The 15,403-nt window shown below is 42.8% G+C and overlaps 1 protein-coding gene across 8 annotated transcripts in view; it reads left to right on the forward strand.

Annotated features, from left to right (window-relative positions):
- Positions 1–15,403, forward strand: part of RARB (retinoic acid receptor beta) — a 320,997-nt gene that overhangs the window by 278,154 nt on the left and 27,440 nt on the right. The window lies entirely within an intron of this gene.

Consider the following 15,403-nt stretch of genomic DNA (forward strand, 5'->3'; position numbering starts at 1 on the left):
CCCACGGGAGTTCCTTAGAGAGACATACAGACTGGAGAAAAAAAAAATTAACACTAATGAGATGTTTATGACTGAACTGTGACTTAAATCCATTCTCATCTTCACCATTTTTCCTCCATAAATTGCATTACGCTTCCCAGTAGTTCACTTCTGCATCTTTGGGCAGAAGCAGAATAGGTCCCAAAGCCATGCTGATCTGTCCTGGTTGCATCCTTTTTCTCTCTCCTACCATCTCCTTCTCCTCTTAGAGGAAGAGTGCTGAGGAGCCAGAGAACAAACCAGATAGATCTTTATGTTCACTCTGCAGTTTTTCTAACTTTTCCTCATGGAAATCTGAAATTACAGCTGCTGAAAATGGCACCACATCAAGTCTCAAGAACTGGAGGAGCTAGGAGGTCTTAGGATTTCCATGACTTTACTGCCCTTGTTGTTAGGGTTTCAAGTTTTCTTGCGTGCATGAAGGGCAACTTTGTTCGCCTAAAGGTCCAGGAGGGAGAACATCATACAAAGGATGTCTTGTGTAGATGGGTCTATGTAAGCTGCTATGGGCTCCAGTGACCACAGCTCCTAAATGCATGTTAGATGTTTTAGGGTGAGAAACACAGTTTGATAATGCTGTAGATTGTCATAAAAGTAATCTTAAGGCTATCATTTATAGTAAATGAAATGTCTGGATATTCCTAGAAGGCAGACTGTGGCAATGGCAATAGTTCTGCCCACGAATCTTTACTTTTTAGCAAAAAGAGTGCTCAATAATAACAAACACTACATATAGTTTACTGGAATGGAGACCATGGCTAGAGTAAAGGAGGAGGTAGGCTGAATACAGATAAAGATGCAACATGAAGTGAGGAGGAAATTATTCCTAGGTATATGACTGCATATATATCTGTGCATATGAAGCTTTTTTTTTGTGGATAAACCACCATGATGCAGTTTGAGAGAGAAGAAGAAACACTTTCCTCACCTCAGGGTTTGCTGGCCTTGAATTCCGAAGGATTTTATTGCTGACGTGAAATAGTAATCTTATTAAATGCTGTCACGTCACGTCAGAGCAGGCTTTGGAAATATCAGCAGTATTCCTAACGTGTTAACCCAAGTTACTTAGGGTAAAGTATAAAGACTTACTGCCTTTAAGGTGATAGTTGGTGTTCTCTCATAGGATAGCAGGAGCTTTACAGGCAAGAATTAACGTTTTGGTCTGCCTGTTTCTTAGGGTGAACAGAGCAAAATTGCCCTTTGGCAGTCGCCTTTATCTCAAACCACCACGGGCACCGAAAGAGGGGGTACCAGCTTGGAGGGGGACCACTGAGGATAGTGGGGAGAAGTGAGGGATGTTTCTGTAGGAGGTGCATGAAAAGGAATAGAGAAGTTACTTTAAATGTCATCAGCTCACTGTGTCTCTTGCTTTCTTGGTTTAAAAGTCTGAAGTGATTCTGTGTTATCCTTTCATAAACAGTAGCTTTTCAACTCTTGAGAGATTTGATAAACTATTTTCTTATCTGACCTTCTTTCATACATGTCTCTAGGTTTCAACTCTATTTCTTGATGAGTTTATGTAAACTAAGGAACATTTGTCAGTGAGCTTTTTTTTATTATTTTTTTTAAGGAGATGGAGGCTTTTCTTTTCCCCAAGTAACTTCCTGGCATTTTGTTTGTCTGTCTTCTTACAGTTCTGTTACCTTGTAATATGAAAGCCTCGAACAAAGGACAGAGAAAAGAATCAGAGAGGTCTCATAGGGAAACAAGCCTACAATGTTCAAACCAGTCCCAAATGGGGAAAGTAATCGCAGTGGGCAGCCACAAGTAGGAACCACAGGGTCTGTTCCCAGGAGCTGAGGAGGAGTAAATGCAAAATTTCAGCATTCAGAGTAATCTGTGCTTAAATGCTATGGTCGTGTTTTCGTTTGTTCTGCATTTAAAGGGCATGCAAAAGCGCTCACATATGCAACTGCTTTTGAGTTTAACGAGCATTGCACACAAACATCAGAGATAGAACTGGCTGCCTCGCCAGTGTAATAAGTAAGAACTTGAAGATGGAGATACAGCATGTTGGAAGAGAACAGACACTGAGCATTTCTTGTATGCTTTTATCTTGTTTTAGAGAATGAAGTGAGACGACAAAGGAATGCACCAAATTTGCATCTCTTTATAGGTTGTTTTGTTCGTATGGGGAAAAAAAAGTTATCTTCGACCCCATTTTAGTCCCCAGATCTGATCAAGAGAGGTCAATAACAAGTCCGCCTCCAGGGCAGCAGTGGAGCTATTTGTATTATGATAATATCTGCGGGACCCAGCTGAAACTGGATCCCACCAGTGCAGGGACTGGCTTTCATTGTGTAGTTGCTGCTGCAAAGTTTGTGCTCCAAATAGACAAGACAAAGGGTGTGAGGGGAAGCGGTTTAGTGATGACTCTCTTATCATCCTTATCCATGCAAAACACGGCTTGAAATAAAGCCCTGCTGTCTTTTGTCAGATCCCCTGCTTCAGAGACTCCTGAGCCTAGTGTCCCCTGCATCCGGAGCTGCACCTCTAAATAGAACAGCCCTCGGCCAACCCTTCCCCTGGTGATGTTTCAGCTTTGGGGTTTATTGTAAGTTCACTTGTGGGGCTCATTTGTGGGGCTCCAGAAGCTCGTTCAGGAGAGTGTAGGTGCAGCTGAAGCTCTGATAACTCGCTCCAAAACATTTCTGTCCTTTTTACCCTTCCAGTCCGTTATTTTTTTTTTTTTTTAATTGACACGTAGAGACAAATTGTAATCACACAGGACTTTTTTTTTTTTGCTGTCACTGAAGTGAGAAGGCTACCGAGGCTGACAGTGGCTCATTATGTGATGGAGAGCCTTAGGAAACTAACCTTTGCCCTTTGATTGCGTGATCTCTAAGCTGATGTTGAAGCATCATCCCTGGCCTGACCCCAGGTGTCAGCGAGCAGCAGTCTGTTGTCGGGACGCATGGACCTCAGTGCTTGGGAGCTAGCGCGGGGTCACAGGACTGGTGCTGCCTCGCACAATTAGGGGAGCGTGTGGGAAACCGGGCAAAAGTCTTAAATGATAGTGGGCTCTTTCAAGGAGGATGCTGGAATGTGTGCTTTGTAAGGTGAAACCTACCCTTACAGAAAACCCAAACCGGGTTTATTCCAGGGTATGGAGGAAGGAAAATGGAGCTTCTTTCTGCCACAACTGCTCAGCTTAGCCTAGCAGCTCTTCCGCTTCCATCCTCCCTCTTGTAGAAAATGTGCAGGCTGCAAGGACCACCACTGTGCTTGTCGATCTGTTGGGTCCCTCTCAGACAAACTCCCAGCCCACGTACTGTGGTGTGGTGCAGAAGAGCCCCCTGTGCTGGCACAAACCTCATCCGCAGTGAGCTCTAATAGAGCAAAATTATGTTTATAAAGGCACAGAATTATTGTTCCAGATTGCTTCAGTGCACTGAAGCAATGTTCAGATTTGTAAATCTGCTTACAATTAACCTCCCTGGAGGAAGGGAGGGAATGCAGGGGAATTACCATGAAGTGGAGAGAATCCAGATTTTGTGTTCTGTATTTGTTGTTTTTTTAAAAACTTGCCCAGAAATGTCTGTTGCTTTTCGTCGCAGACTTCAAAGTCTTGTAATATTTAAATGTTCATGTTTCTCAGAACATGCAATTACATTCTGCTACTGAACAATAGGCCGAATTGATTTACTTATTTTAATTCTGGTTTAAATCAGCAACCAGGAAACATCAACTTAAAGAGCTGTCGTGTTTGTATTTTTTACTTTATGCGCCTGTTTTATTTTCTTCCAGGCCCCTTACTGAACTGAATTCCATCTCCAGTGAGTTGTTGAGTAGAGGGCTAGTCGGTGTAGTTACGTTTCGGAAGCTCGTGCAGATGCACTGACATCATTTTAACTTGAATTAATTAAAATGCATGAAATCTTCACTTAAATGCTTTTACTCAGAAATGAAGTGGGGTTTTTTTGTTTGTTTGTTTGTTTTGGTTTGGTTTTTTTTTCCAGTGTACTGGATTTAAGAATTGCTTCTGCTTTGCTATGGGCTAGATTTTCAACTAGGTACCTAAATACCACGCAGTGGCTGGGGGCTTTTTCAGACATCCCAGAGCAGTTACCTTGCCTGCTGACACTCATTGGTTTCTCAGGAGGCATGACTGAAATATCAAAGTAGGAATCACAAAACCCTGAATTCTGTTCTGGGACTAATTTCTCTCTGCAAATGTTACAAGCTGATTAGACTAGTTTTCCTATCTTGATAGGTGAAAATGATGACCCTTTTTACAGGAGCTGGGAGACCTTGTATTGTAAATGCTTTGAAAGCGAAAGAGGTAAACTGTGAAAATACCAAAGAAATTAAGAATTAAGTGTCTAGATAGTGGGAAAACAGTGAACAAGCCATACAGGCCCCATCTTTTTTGTGTTGTTCATTAAGGTTGCATGTTTGTTTTTCAGTTTCTGATCAGATAGGAATGCTTGTATTTATTTTTTCAGTCTGAGAAACTGGAAACCTTTAAAAATTAATGCCAAATGCTCATTCCCATGGATGGGGGGATTTTATAAGATCAGAGCAAAGCAACATAAAGGATCTCCCTGCTACGAAAAAAAACAGGACAGTCCTTGCAGTCTGTCCTCTGCCAGAGATAATGCACACTTTGTTATGCTGGGTGGCTGAAAATGTTTTATACACGATTAAAATTCTATCGTAATCTACTTGTTGCATGCCGTTTCCCATAGTTAAATAAACATCTTTTGCTTTTCGCACTGATTTGGTGCCTTGAAAGAAGCAGATCTGCTTTGCTTTTCTTCTTTTCAGAGGGGCCTGCCTCTTTGGTGTTTTAGCCTTTCCCCCTGATTTTGCATGGCTTTCACTTGCCAGCTTTAATGTTTGAAGGAGCAACTTAGGTTGAATGTTATTATTCATAATTTACTCTATGTTCTGTGAAGATGGTTATGTAATAGCAGTAATTGCATCAACTCACCTAATGAGCTTTCCCTCCAGTGCCATGTACAGCAGATTAATAGCCCATGAATTCATTTGCAGCTCGTTGTGTTTCAGAAAAGTATTTCAGGCAGCAATTAATAAACTGCTAAAGAAAATAACATAAAAAATGATTTTTTTTATTATGTTAACTCTCCAGCTGAACAATTTATTGGCACCTTTCATGATGTGGCTAAGTAAATTCTCTCCTAATTCCTCAAGCAGAGCGTGATTAGTGAACCCTGCTCAAGTCAAGACTATTTGGCAATTAGTCTGATCTTTATATCTTAAAATGTTAGGGAGAAGTATGAATAGAGTTCTGAGGTTCTCTTTTTCTTCTGCTCATTGCCTTTCAGGCATTACGCACATAGCTGCAGCTTTATATCATGACACGCTAGCACTGCAATTTCTTCCTCACATACAAAACCCGTAATTGTGTAAGCTAAGAATCGAAGACCCTAGCCAATAAACAACCCCTGGCACTGCTTCTCTCTTCTTTTTTGTCAGCTCCAGCGGCCCAAACCTCCCAGGTGGTGGAACTGAGCCTGGAGGCACGAGCAAGGACCCAGAGAGGGAGAGAAAGGGCTTCTGCCCCCCCAGGAAAATAAACCGGGGATTGGGCACTGACAGGGAGAGAGATGCCAGGAGAAAGGCATGGAGAGAGAAGGAGGAGCAGGGAAACTCCTGGGTCTGGTAGCGTAAGAGGGAATGAGGCAGTCAGACCTGACGGGGAGAGGGAGAAGAGCAGCAGTGAGATGCTGGGGCCACCTCGGTGGGGAAGTCTCTGGGGGAAAGAGGAGACACCATTGCACATGGCTGGTCTTGCCTGGCTGCCCTAGAATTACTCTTTCCATCCTTTTAAAAATATATATATATTATTGAATGTCTTTGTCAAGTTTTTCATGTTTCACATCATTTCTCGTTCAAAGGAAACAGTTATCTTTTTGTTCCCTCCCTTTCATCCAGTGGAAGCACTGGGCCTTGGCTTGTCTTTAGAAGTAATAAAATATATATATTTTAAAACCTTTTCCCTCATTTTGGGCTCTTGAGGACTGAGTAAGCATAAAGGGAATTCCTTCAATAAGCTCATACGGAGATTGATTACATGTCCTCAGCTGGAAGTTACATTAAGACTTATTCACTAAGGTATAGCTACCGTGGTGAACTTTTCCTTGCTCTCTGCTGTCTCTATGACAACACGGATCCTCGCCGAAGTTACCGGCGCTCAGATGCTTTCTGCAGCCTTTGTCCACGTCCATAAATTCTCATCCTCCATGACTGCGAATGTGCGCCCTTCTTACATTTTGCTTAACAAGGTGTTTTATTAAAGTTGTGGCACTTCTGAAGTTATTATGCTAATCATCCTCGCTGCAGTACCCGGTAAGGCTCTGAAACAGATGGCTTTTAGGAAAAGAAAAGGTGTCAATTAGATGTTATGAACTTCTGGACTTTCTGAATGCCTCTTGATCTTCCCCTGTGGAAGGAATTCAGCTGGATGACACAGGGCATGCATAACTTTTCTTTCAAAATAGGTGAAACTCAGAGATAACTAGAGCCAGTGAAAAGAATAAAGCACGCACAGTCTAATTTCTACAAAGCAGCCAGGACTTAAATCTGCAGCACACTCACAGTGAAGTACGTGTTACTATTCAGTGGCTTTATCAAAGTCCCCTGACATGATCGAACCCTTTCTTTTTTTAAAGGGGGCACATCTAATCAGGCCGTAGTTTGGCTGATGTCTCCCTTGATGTTAGCAGGTGAGGTTTCTGTGGCAGTCCAGCCACAAGCCACCTCCTCCAGAGGTCTGCCTCTTGTGGGGATGGGTACAGCACTGAAGCAGGCATAACTTCAGACTTGTTTCATTCCACACCGTGGCGTTTTTTCGCTTCACATGGATCTGATTATTTCTGTGGCCTTTTTCTGCTATTTCTTGTCCCCCACTTCAATTTTGCGGGGTGTGTGGGGTTGTTGTAGCATTATTCCCGACTGTACATACAAAGATGCTGACTGCATGCATTTGTTGTAGGTTGCCTCTGCTTGAGTTTCATATCCCTGCTGTTTTCATGGCAGGAAAACCCTGCGTTATCCTCTCTGCCTTGTGCCAGGCAATGTTGTTGTAAGAGCAGATGGGAAATGTGGAGTAGCTTGTCCCTGCCCAGCCCACGCGCTCCAAAGCACAGGGCTGAGGCCACGCTTGCTTGGTCATGCAGACATAACTGCTGAGACCCCAATCCCATGACCTCAAAAGCTTTGTTTCAGAGCCTCCATTCTTTCTTTATGCACTCAGTTCACTGCTTCCTATTCCTCATTCGGATCATTTTCTTGTTCAGGGGCATGGGGCGTCTTTGATGCATCTCTTTCGCCTAATTGCCATTGTGCCGTTTGGTTGTACTTTCTACTGGCACCTTGCGGTCTCTCTGCTGCCTATTGCTGTGCATTTTTTTTTCTCCCTTTGAACGCTTTTCTTATTTTGGGATGTTGAATCTGAGGGATGAAGAAATGTTGATGAGATAAATATCAGTCTGGGAACGAGCAAATTGCCAGTGTCCTGGACCTTGAAGCTAAACATGGCTTATTTGGTTGTCAGGCCAACCTGAAAATGTTATCTGCAGTAGCCAAGGTTCATGAGAAGTGCAATAAATTGTTCCCAAGAGTTCTGAGAAGTCAGAGCAGCAGCAACCCAAAAGTGCCTGGAGGACTTAGTATCAGAAGAGACACGTGCTTGGTCCTTCCTTGTAGAAGAAACATACATGAGAACGTGCATGTCTTCCTGGTGCTCTGTATTTGCAAACTTACTCCTCCGTTTTCCTCGTGATCCCTTCAGTGGTCTTGCATAGGGTGGGCTCCTCTGCAGACTGCAAAGGAACAAAGACCGTGCTGGCCTCTCAGTGGAGGCTGACTCCTGTGCTGATGGCGTGGAAGATAAAAAGAAGCCGCTCGAAAACCAGTAAGCTCCCAAAGACTCTCTGGGAAAATCTTTACTTTAGTAGATGAGGCCATGGATTTCCCTCTGCTGACACTGTCGGACTCAGATGGCTTGCTTTCACCCAGCGCATGAATTGTTGCAGCAGAGGGAGTTTTCCATTGCCACGCCACTGATAAGCCAGCTGACACACTGCAGATCCTCCTGCAGGGATGCTAGCAGCCCTAGGACTGCGCTCTAAAAATAGCTGTGATTTGTTTTTGGTTTGACTCGGTATCACATGCTCAATTTAAAATACATTGGAACAGTTAATCTCCAGTTCTTCGGCGCTCACATGGAAAGCGTGCAGGATTTCTTAAAGTTGGATGGCAGGAGAAATAACACCCTTCCTATCCTAACTTAAATGTCGCTCTGCTTGTTAATACTAATAAAAGGAAAGAGAAAGATCATAAGGTGTTGGGGATTTTCAGATTCCTTTGGCACAGTAAAAGCTAACAGCAACAGCTTTGTCCTGTCTCACCTTATTCCAGTACTTCTTTGTATATTGGCACGTTCATGTGAAAACTCTACCTTTTTCAGTCTTATGAAAACTCTAAATTTTTCAGTCTTATGAAAATTCTGTCAATCAGGCAGAGAGGCAGTTCTGACATTGGCTTTAAATAATGGTATCTTATAGCCCTGTGGGCAGTGCCTAAGGCCGGTAAGCGTTTAATCATCTGTGGGATTGTTTCTCAGCCTCGTGAATCCATAACCAGTTGCTTATTGTCGATACAAATGGATTCGGTAGGTAAATGTGAGGAAATTATCTGACTTTTCAAGATGTTTACCTGAATTTCAGCATTAAAGCTGAGTGGAATTCTTCCTTTCCCCTGGCAAAAAGTGCAACAGAAAGCAAACATGCTTTTAGTTGGATTACAGGCTTGGTTAGTCATCTGACAGACAGTTTTAATGGAGTCAGAAAGACATGCTGGGGAAACATGCTGACCTACTTTTCTTTCTTGCTTTCTTTTTTTAAACTTTTAAGCAAGTGAAATGTTAATTTACACTCCTCATAAAATTGGATTTTGCTGACTGAGCTCACTTTGTAATTAATTTATTTACGCTTCTGCTTGGAGTAGGATACATGCTTTTGGTGACTGAATTTTATCAGGTTGTTTTTGTTTCTGTTAGGAAATTGGGTTACATTTGAGAAATTCATGTTCTTCCCCCTTTCCAGGACAAAGCCATCAGCCTCAAGTTAATGAATGATTTAAGTCAAATCCTCCGAGGGAAGACTTTACAAACCATTTAAAATGACAGACTAACAAAGCGTATTACATTTGTATCGTTTTCAGCGCATTATATTTTTAAACATTTTTAGTCTTTAGGCTTGTGGGAAGGAGGATTGCTGGCATAGTGTCGCGCATTTTGCATTTGGGATTGTTCTTTACCACGTTAAGTAGGTTGATAATTATACCTCCGGTCTTTTCTTGGAGTCAGAACTCTGTGAATTTAAATCTGGGAAACTCTTCCCGTAAAACTTGGGAGTCTGAAAAGAAAGCATTAAATCAAATGAGAAAAGTTAGAAGTGAGAACAAATTAAAACATTACAAATAGAAATTGAGTGACATTGGAAGATGAAGGAAAGCTTTTTAAAGATGTTGCAGGCACGACTGCATCTCTTCTTTTGCAATGGGCACGTGTAATTCATCAGATGGTTGAGGTGCCATGTTACCTCTGTTATCTCTGGCAAAGAGATGCACTTCATTCACTTCACAGATAATTTTGGTGAAGATATCACAGTACTTTTGAAAGAATGAGAGAGGCCATAATGCCTCGACTCTCCAGTCGATCTGGAGATGCTGTTTTCACCTGTTAAGTCTCCGTCGGTGTCAGTCATTGGCAGGTTTCCCAATGTTGGTCAATCCCGAGTACTGCTGCAAATCTTTTACTACTTCTCATCTGTCCTGAAAAAAGTTCTGGTTCATTTGTTTTCATTTTAACTCCAGCTAGCCAATTACAATGTGCACTATTTCATGTGTATTGAAATGGTAACACAATGGAAGGGATGTGGGAAAAATGGAAATTGCCAAGAATCGCAGGGGTTTATGGAAGTACCACAATGTTTCGTGAGAATCCATTAGTTATCTGTGCTCCTACAGTGCACAATACTTTTACTTGTTTTCATATGCTGTATACTTTTATAGGATGTCCCAGTGGCACAGTAACAATTGAAAATTATTTTTCATTGTTCTGAGTATAATATGTTTATTTTGGCTAATGCATGAGAGCTTTCTGTACACACCAAGAAGACAGAAGTTGGCACTGCACAGATTTTACCCATTTTGTAGCATAGATGTATCAACGGAGGAAGCCCAGGACGATAAATCTGTGAGCATCCTCCATGCTAAGCTGTTGCACCTTGCATGTGCAGCATCTGTGTGAGCTGCTCTTTCCATGCAAGGAATAACTTGACCATGTTTTGCTTGCCGTAACACTACTTCAAGGTCATCTGTGAGATGGTTTATTTTATTTCTACTAGAGAGAGATAGTGGAGAAGAGCTACTCAAAAAAGTGTCACTTCTGAAATTTTATTAGAAGATCGCTTTTTTTTTTTTTTTCGATACAGAATTGTTGATACTGGAAGATGAAGTATTAGATTTTAGTGAGGTTTAAATTGTCCTCTAACAATGCTGATCTGTCTCCATTGCACAGGGAGTAAGCCTGTAAGGGGCTCTTGTGTTTCAAGTTAGATGTCTCATAAACGGGTGCAGAAGATCAGAGCTCAATGCGTATTGTCTTGCAGTCCGTGTTGTACTGTCACACTGTCTGATTGTGACATCGAGAGCTGAGGGACCAGATTCATACAGTCCAGATCCCTGTAACAAGTGACATGGAAAACTGTTAATTTGTTAGAGCCTTTTGACAGTTTTCTCCTACAAGGAGGGCATTCAATTTGCCTCCTTCTGCAGCTTGAAGGAGAAGCTCAATGTATTTATTTTTTCACTTTGGATGCCTCTTCGGGTGAACATTGCTACTAAATCAGAACATCCAGGAAATAATATGAAATTGAAAAGGAGTGCAAATAATATAAGAAAAGAAAAAAAGAGAGAGAGAGAGAGAGAGCAAATAAAGGCAAGAAGATAGTTGTTACAAAGGTAAAGCAACTCAATTATGCTCAGCCCTCTCTCATAAAGTGAAAATTACACAGAGAGAAGAGAATAAGCAGAAATATTTTACTTCTTTAGTTCAGCTGAGGGCTTAAGTCCTCCTTGTACTACAGACACAGTCAGAACATTTTCCTGGCAACGTTTCCTGCTGCTTTCTAAGTCAGTTATTAGTTATTTTACCAGTTTATTAGGAACATATTTCATAGCATAATTTATGCATGGCAAGGCGTGAACATACATAAAACCATACAGATGCATTAGCTGCCTTCCACAGGGTACGCAGAATTAAGCCCTATGAGTTTTGGGGTCTTTTTTCTTAGTTTGGGGGATGAGGTGGGAAGATAACCATGCGGTTAATGAGCCGAGCAATAATGGATGAGGAACATCTTAAAATATTCCCTAGAAACCAGGAAATGTAGGAAGAGTAAGGCAATTAAGGGGATCCTGGTCTTAACACTTTATTATGTATATTTATAACGAGTATTTAATCTAATGCTGTGCGATGGATTAGAAAAGAGGGGGAAGCAGGCCTCTTTCCCTTCGTACATTTAGGTTTTCCCTCCACTGCAGATTGACTCAGGGCAAATTGTTTAACTTCAGCTGGTTGGAGGCGTTCCAGCACAACAGCATTTCACGGAAAAACAACACCCTCTTGAATCCCCAAACGCACGGCTGTCGGCACCGTGGTTTGTTCGGATTTGCAGAAGCTGGGGATGAGCTACGAGGGGCCGGCACCGATCCCTGTCGGCTCCTGCCCATCAGGGGGGATCCCCAGCAGCAATACCTTGAGGACCTCTCCCAAAAAGTCACCTTCTTGGAGATGTCGAGACATCTTTCCTAAAGGAGGTGCCGAACCTGAGTGCGATAAGTTCAGGGCCCAGGCCCATGCTGTCGAAGGCCGTGGAAGTTTTGTCCTCGTCTCAATGAGTTCAGGTGTGAGTAGAAATTGCCAGTAATGCCAATTCATCCTGTGCTGTGCAGTAGGTGTCTGTAACACGATTTTCTGCCAGCCGGGGCCCACCACCCTCGCTTAATGAAGGGCCGGCCGTGCGTTGAGGCCAGGCTCCTTACCCAGCTCTTGGCTTCCATTTCAGACGTCATCTAGTGTCCAAGTTGCATCCTTTGTTTTCATGGAGAAGTCTGGGAAAACTAGGTCAGTTTATCCAAGTAGAAATTATTATTTTATTGAGTTAACTCTGTGGTGACCCGCCGCCTGTTTGCCTTCTCAAAACCAACTCCCTTGTGTGCAGTAAGGCTTGTGCTGGAAGTTGCAATGGCCTCAGTAATCACTTTGATTTCAAATCAACAATAAAAAGGCTTCTTTTTTTAGTATCTTGCTGTTTCCTGGAAACAAGTGTCTGTCTGCTTTGCTCCTTGTATGTTCGCTAGATCAGACTGGTCTGGTGTGCTGTGAAAGCACTTAATGTGGAAAGGTTATGTGCTGGCATTACTGGGGATATTTAAAAAAATCTTACGGAGAAATCAGGATTTGATGCTACTTGACCCTGTCTGGCAGAATTAAGTTCCTTAAGCCCGTCCTGTAGTAGCTACCCTGCCTTCTTTTTTAAATAATCTGGTCCACTTGCTCCTATTATTTCAGAACTTAAGACACAGATAAAAAAGCTTTTTTTTTTTTCCTTTTTTTTTCCTTTTTTATTTTTTTTTTTAATGGAAGAGTAGCTGGAACATATTTTAAAGAACTTCTTTGGCATTGTACATAAAAGATAGAATATATCAAAATAGACAGTCTGATAATTAGGTGCAGGCTTGGGGAGTGATTCATGTCCTAACAGGAGCGTTGAAGCAGCTGAGGTTTCTGCAGGTGTGCTGAGGGAATTAGACCCCGTACTGCCACAGTGCTCCTGCCGCTACATAAAGCACGAGTGCAGATGTCTGGAGGATCTGCATTCATACATGAAAAGTAGCATTTCTGCCTGTGTGAATTATGGACAGAGCAGTATTTATTAAACACACAAGCAGCAGGCTTTGTCTACTATGTGCTTTCCTCTTTGAAGAGTCGCAGTAAACCTGGTGCTCTCCCAAGCTCACAGACCCCAGGCATGAGCTGCGAGCCAGAGACAGAAGCATTTGAAGAGCCTCAGCCTGCCTGTGCAGCGCCTCGGAGTGGGCAGCGAGATGCCAAGGTTGAAAGTGAATTTGTTTACCTGTGTCAGCCGCCAGCTTCAGCCCTGCATTTACAGGAAGCTGGGGACGTGGCCAGCCAACTGCTCCCAGCCCGGCGCGGCCGGCGCATGTTATTCCCATTGACCAGGGAGTGTGTTGTGGCTGGGCTTAGCCTTCCACAGAGCTGACAGTCCTGTGGCTGGGAGTAAAAAGCAGCCCCCCCTCGACCTGTCTTCTGTTTCTCCTTAGGTTATGGTTTGTGAAAAAAGGGCAATGTAATTAAAAAAAAAAAAAAAAAAAGGTAAGAGCTCCCCACAAACAAATTTACAGATTTTTTATTCCAATTGCTCAGCTTCTGGAAAGGGAGCAGAAGTAAACAAAATGCATTTTTTTGTGCATATTATTTTACCATTTGATTAAACCGTTCTTTCAGTATTATGGCGAAACCATTTTAATGGCAAGCAGTATTAATGCAAAATAGGACCCAGCTGCAGAGCATGTCCGTGGGCAGATGCTGCCACGTGCCCACCAGCTGTGTGGGGCTGCACGTAGATGCGAGGCTTCAGTGTTATATTTTTTTATCTGCTCTTCTGGTGCTTTTAGGTCCACCTAGCTGAGCAATACAGCGCTTTCCTTCCCATCCCAGGCTGCCTCTGCTGGCAGAGCAGGTCATCTGGCAGCAGCCCTGGCAGGGAGGTTGAGCTCTGCCTTCCCTCCGTCTTCCCGAAAGCATTGAGAGCTGGAAATAACCTCCCAATTTTTTTCTTTTTTTTTTTCTTTTTTTTTTTTTTTTTCCAGACATATCAACAAGCTTCTATCCTTAGGAAAAAAATTCTGTGTGTTCATAATGGCATGTTTTCCACATTACCTTCAGAGGAGTAGGTAAATAGTAGCTGAGCTATTTGCTTGATTTTATTATTCTTGGCTTAGTGGGAGGCCAGGGCAGCAAGCTGCCTAGGCTGTGATGCAGGCTAGCACCGCGGTTCAAGACTACAGCTCCCTTTCTCAAAACACATCTGGAGCAACTGTTCCTCCACCTTCATGAGCTCAATTTACGCTTGCACGAGGTGATATATTCTTTGTGCTTGATGAAATACGCAGTGCACACAGGCCTCTTCAGATGTGCTGTCAGTTGGCAGCTCTCCCGCTAGATGCACCTTTACACAATTGCACAAGACACCAGGAGGTACAAATGTGAAATTTAGCCTTGGGGGCAAAACAAAGAAATGAAACTTAGCTATGAATGCGGTATTATCCATCTGCAGATAGAGATATTAGGTCTGATCTCCCACTACGTTACTGTAGTTTTACACTAATAGGGCTCTGCTGAGATCGGTGGAGTAGCACCACTGCACAACTTCAGCAGTAGTGGGGGGAAGTTGGGGCTAGGATTTTTAAAGCCGGTGAGTAACATAGGACTGAACCCAGTTTGGGGAAAGCCAAATTGCATTCACTGCGTGAAACCTGCCTTAATGAAAGGGAAAAATGCAGATGGCACACCATCTTGGTGTTCCTGCTCATCCTTCTCAGGAGCCATTGCCCTGGGTGCTGAGTGGCCAAGTGTGACCAGAGGGAAGGGGTGCTGGCTCATCTCCTTTCTTTCCCCCAAAAGAGCCTTTTGATTCGCTGTCCGTACAATCTGTTTTATCGCGTATAATCAGAAAGCCTAGGTTTGTACCATAGCTGAGTCTCATTCTTTATACTGAATTAACACACTTATTATTGGAAAGTTGTTTTGCTAAAAATGTTCTTTAATGTTGCTCTCAGGAAAGAAGTTGCAGTTTGTCACGATAGGTAGCTTGCCACTTCAGCAACAAGCACATCGAGTTCTTTTTGTTTGTGCCCATTAGGATGAGAAATAAAAGAGCTGTAGCACTTTGAACCGTACGAGGGGCTACAGTCAGGCCAGATACCGGGCAGAAACAGAGTGCGGTGTCTGGTTTTAGTTTACAGCAGTGCACTTTCCTTGCCACCAGCAATCCTGGATAATGTCCAACAAATTGAATTGATGACACTGGATAACCCCAAGTTCTCCCAGTTGCGAGCCATCCTACTACCATGACTGTCTCATAAGAGAAATTAATGTAATATTTGTAGATGAGTAGACCGGTTTACCTTTTGGTGACCCTGGAGAGAAAGGTCAGGTTCAGGATATTTTTACCTGTAATCGGTTATCCATAAAGAGTTGGTGTACCAGACTTCAAGATTGTAGCTCAAAAGGGCAGTTGCTTTGAGA

Source organism: Anas acuta, chromosome 2 (genome assembly GCF_963932015.1).
Source record: "Anas acuta chromosome 2, bAnaAcu1.1, whole genome shotgun sequence".
NCBI lineage: Eukaryota > Metazoa > Chordata > Aves > Anseriformes > Anatidae > Anas > Anas acuta.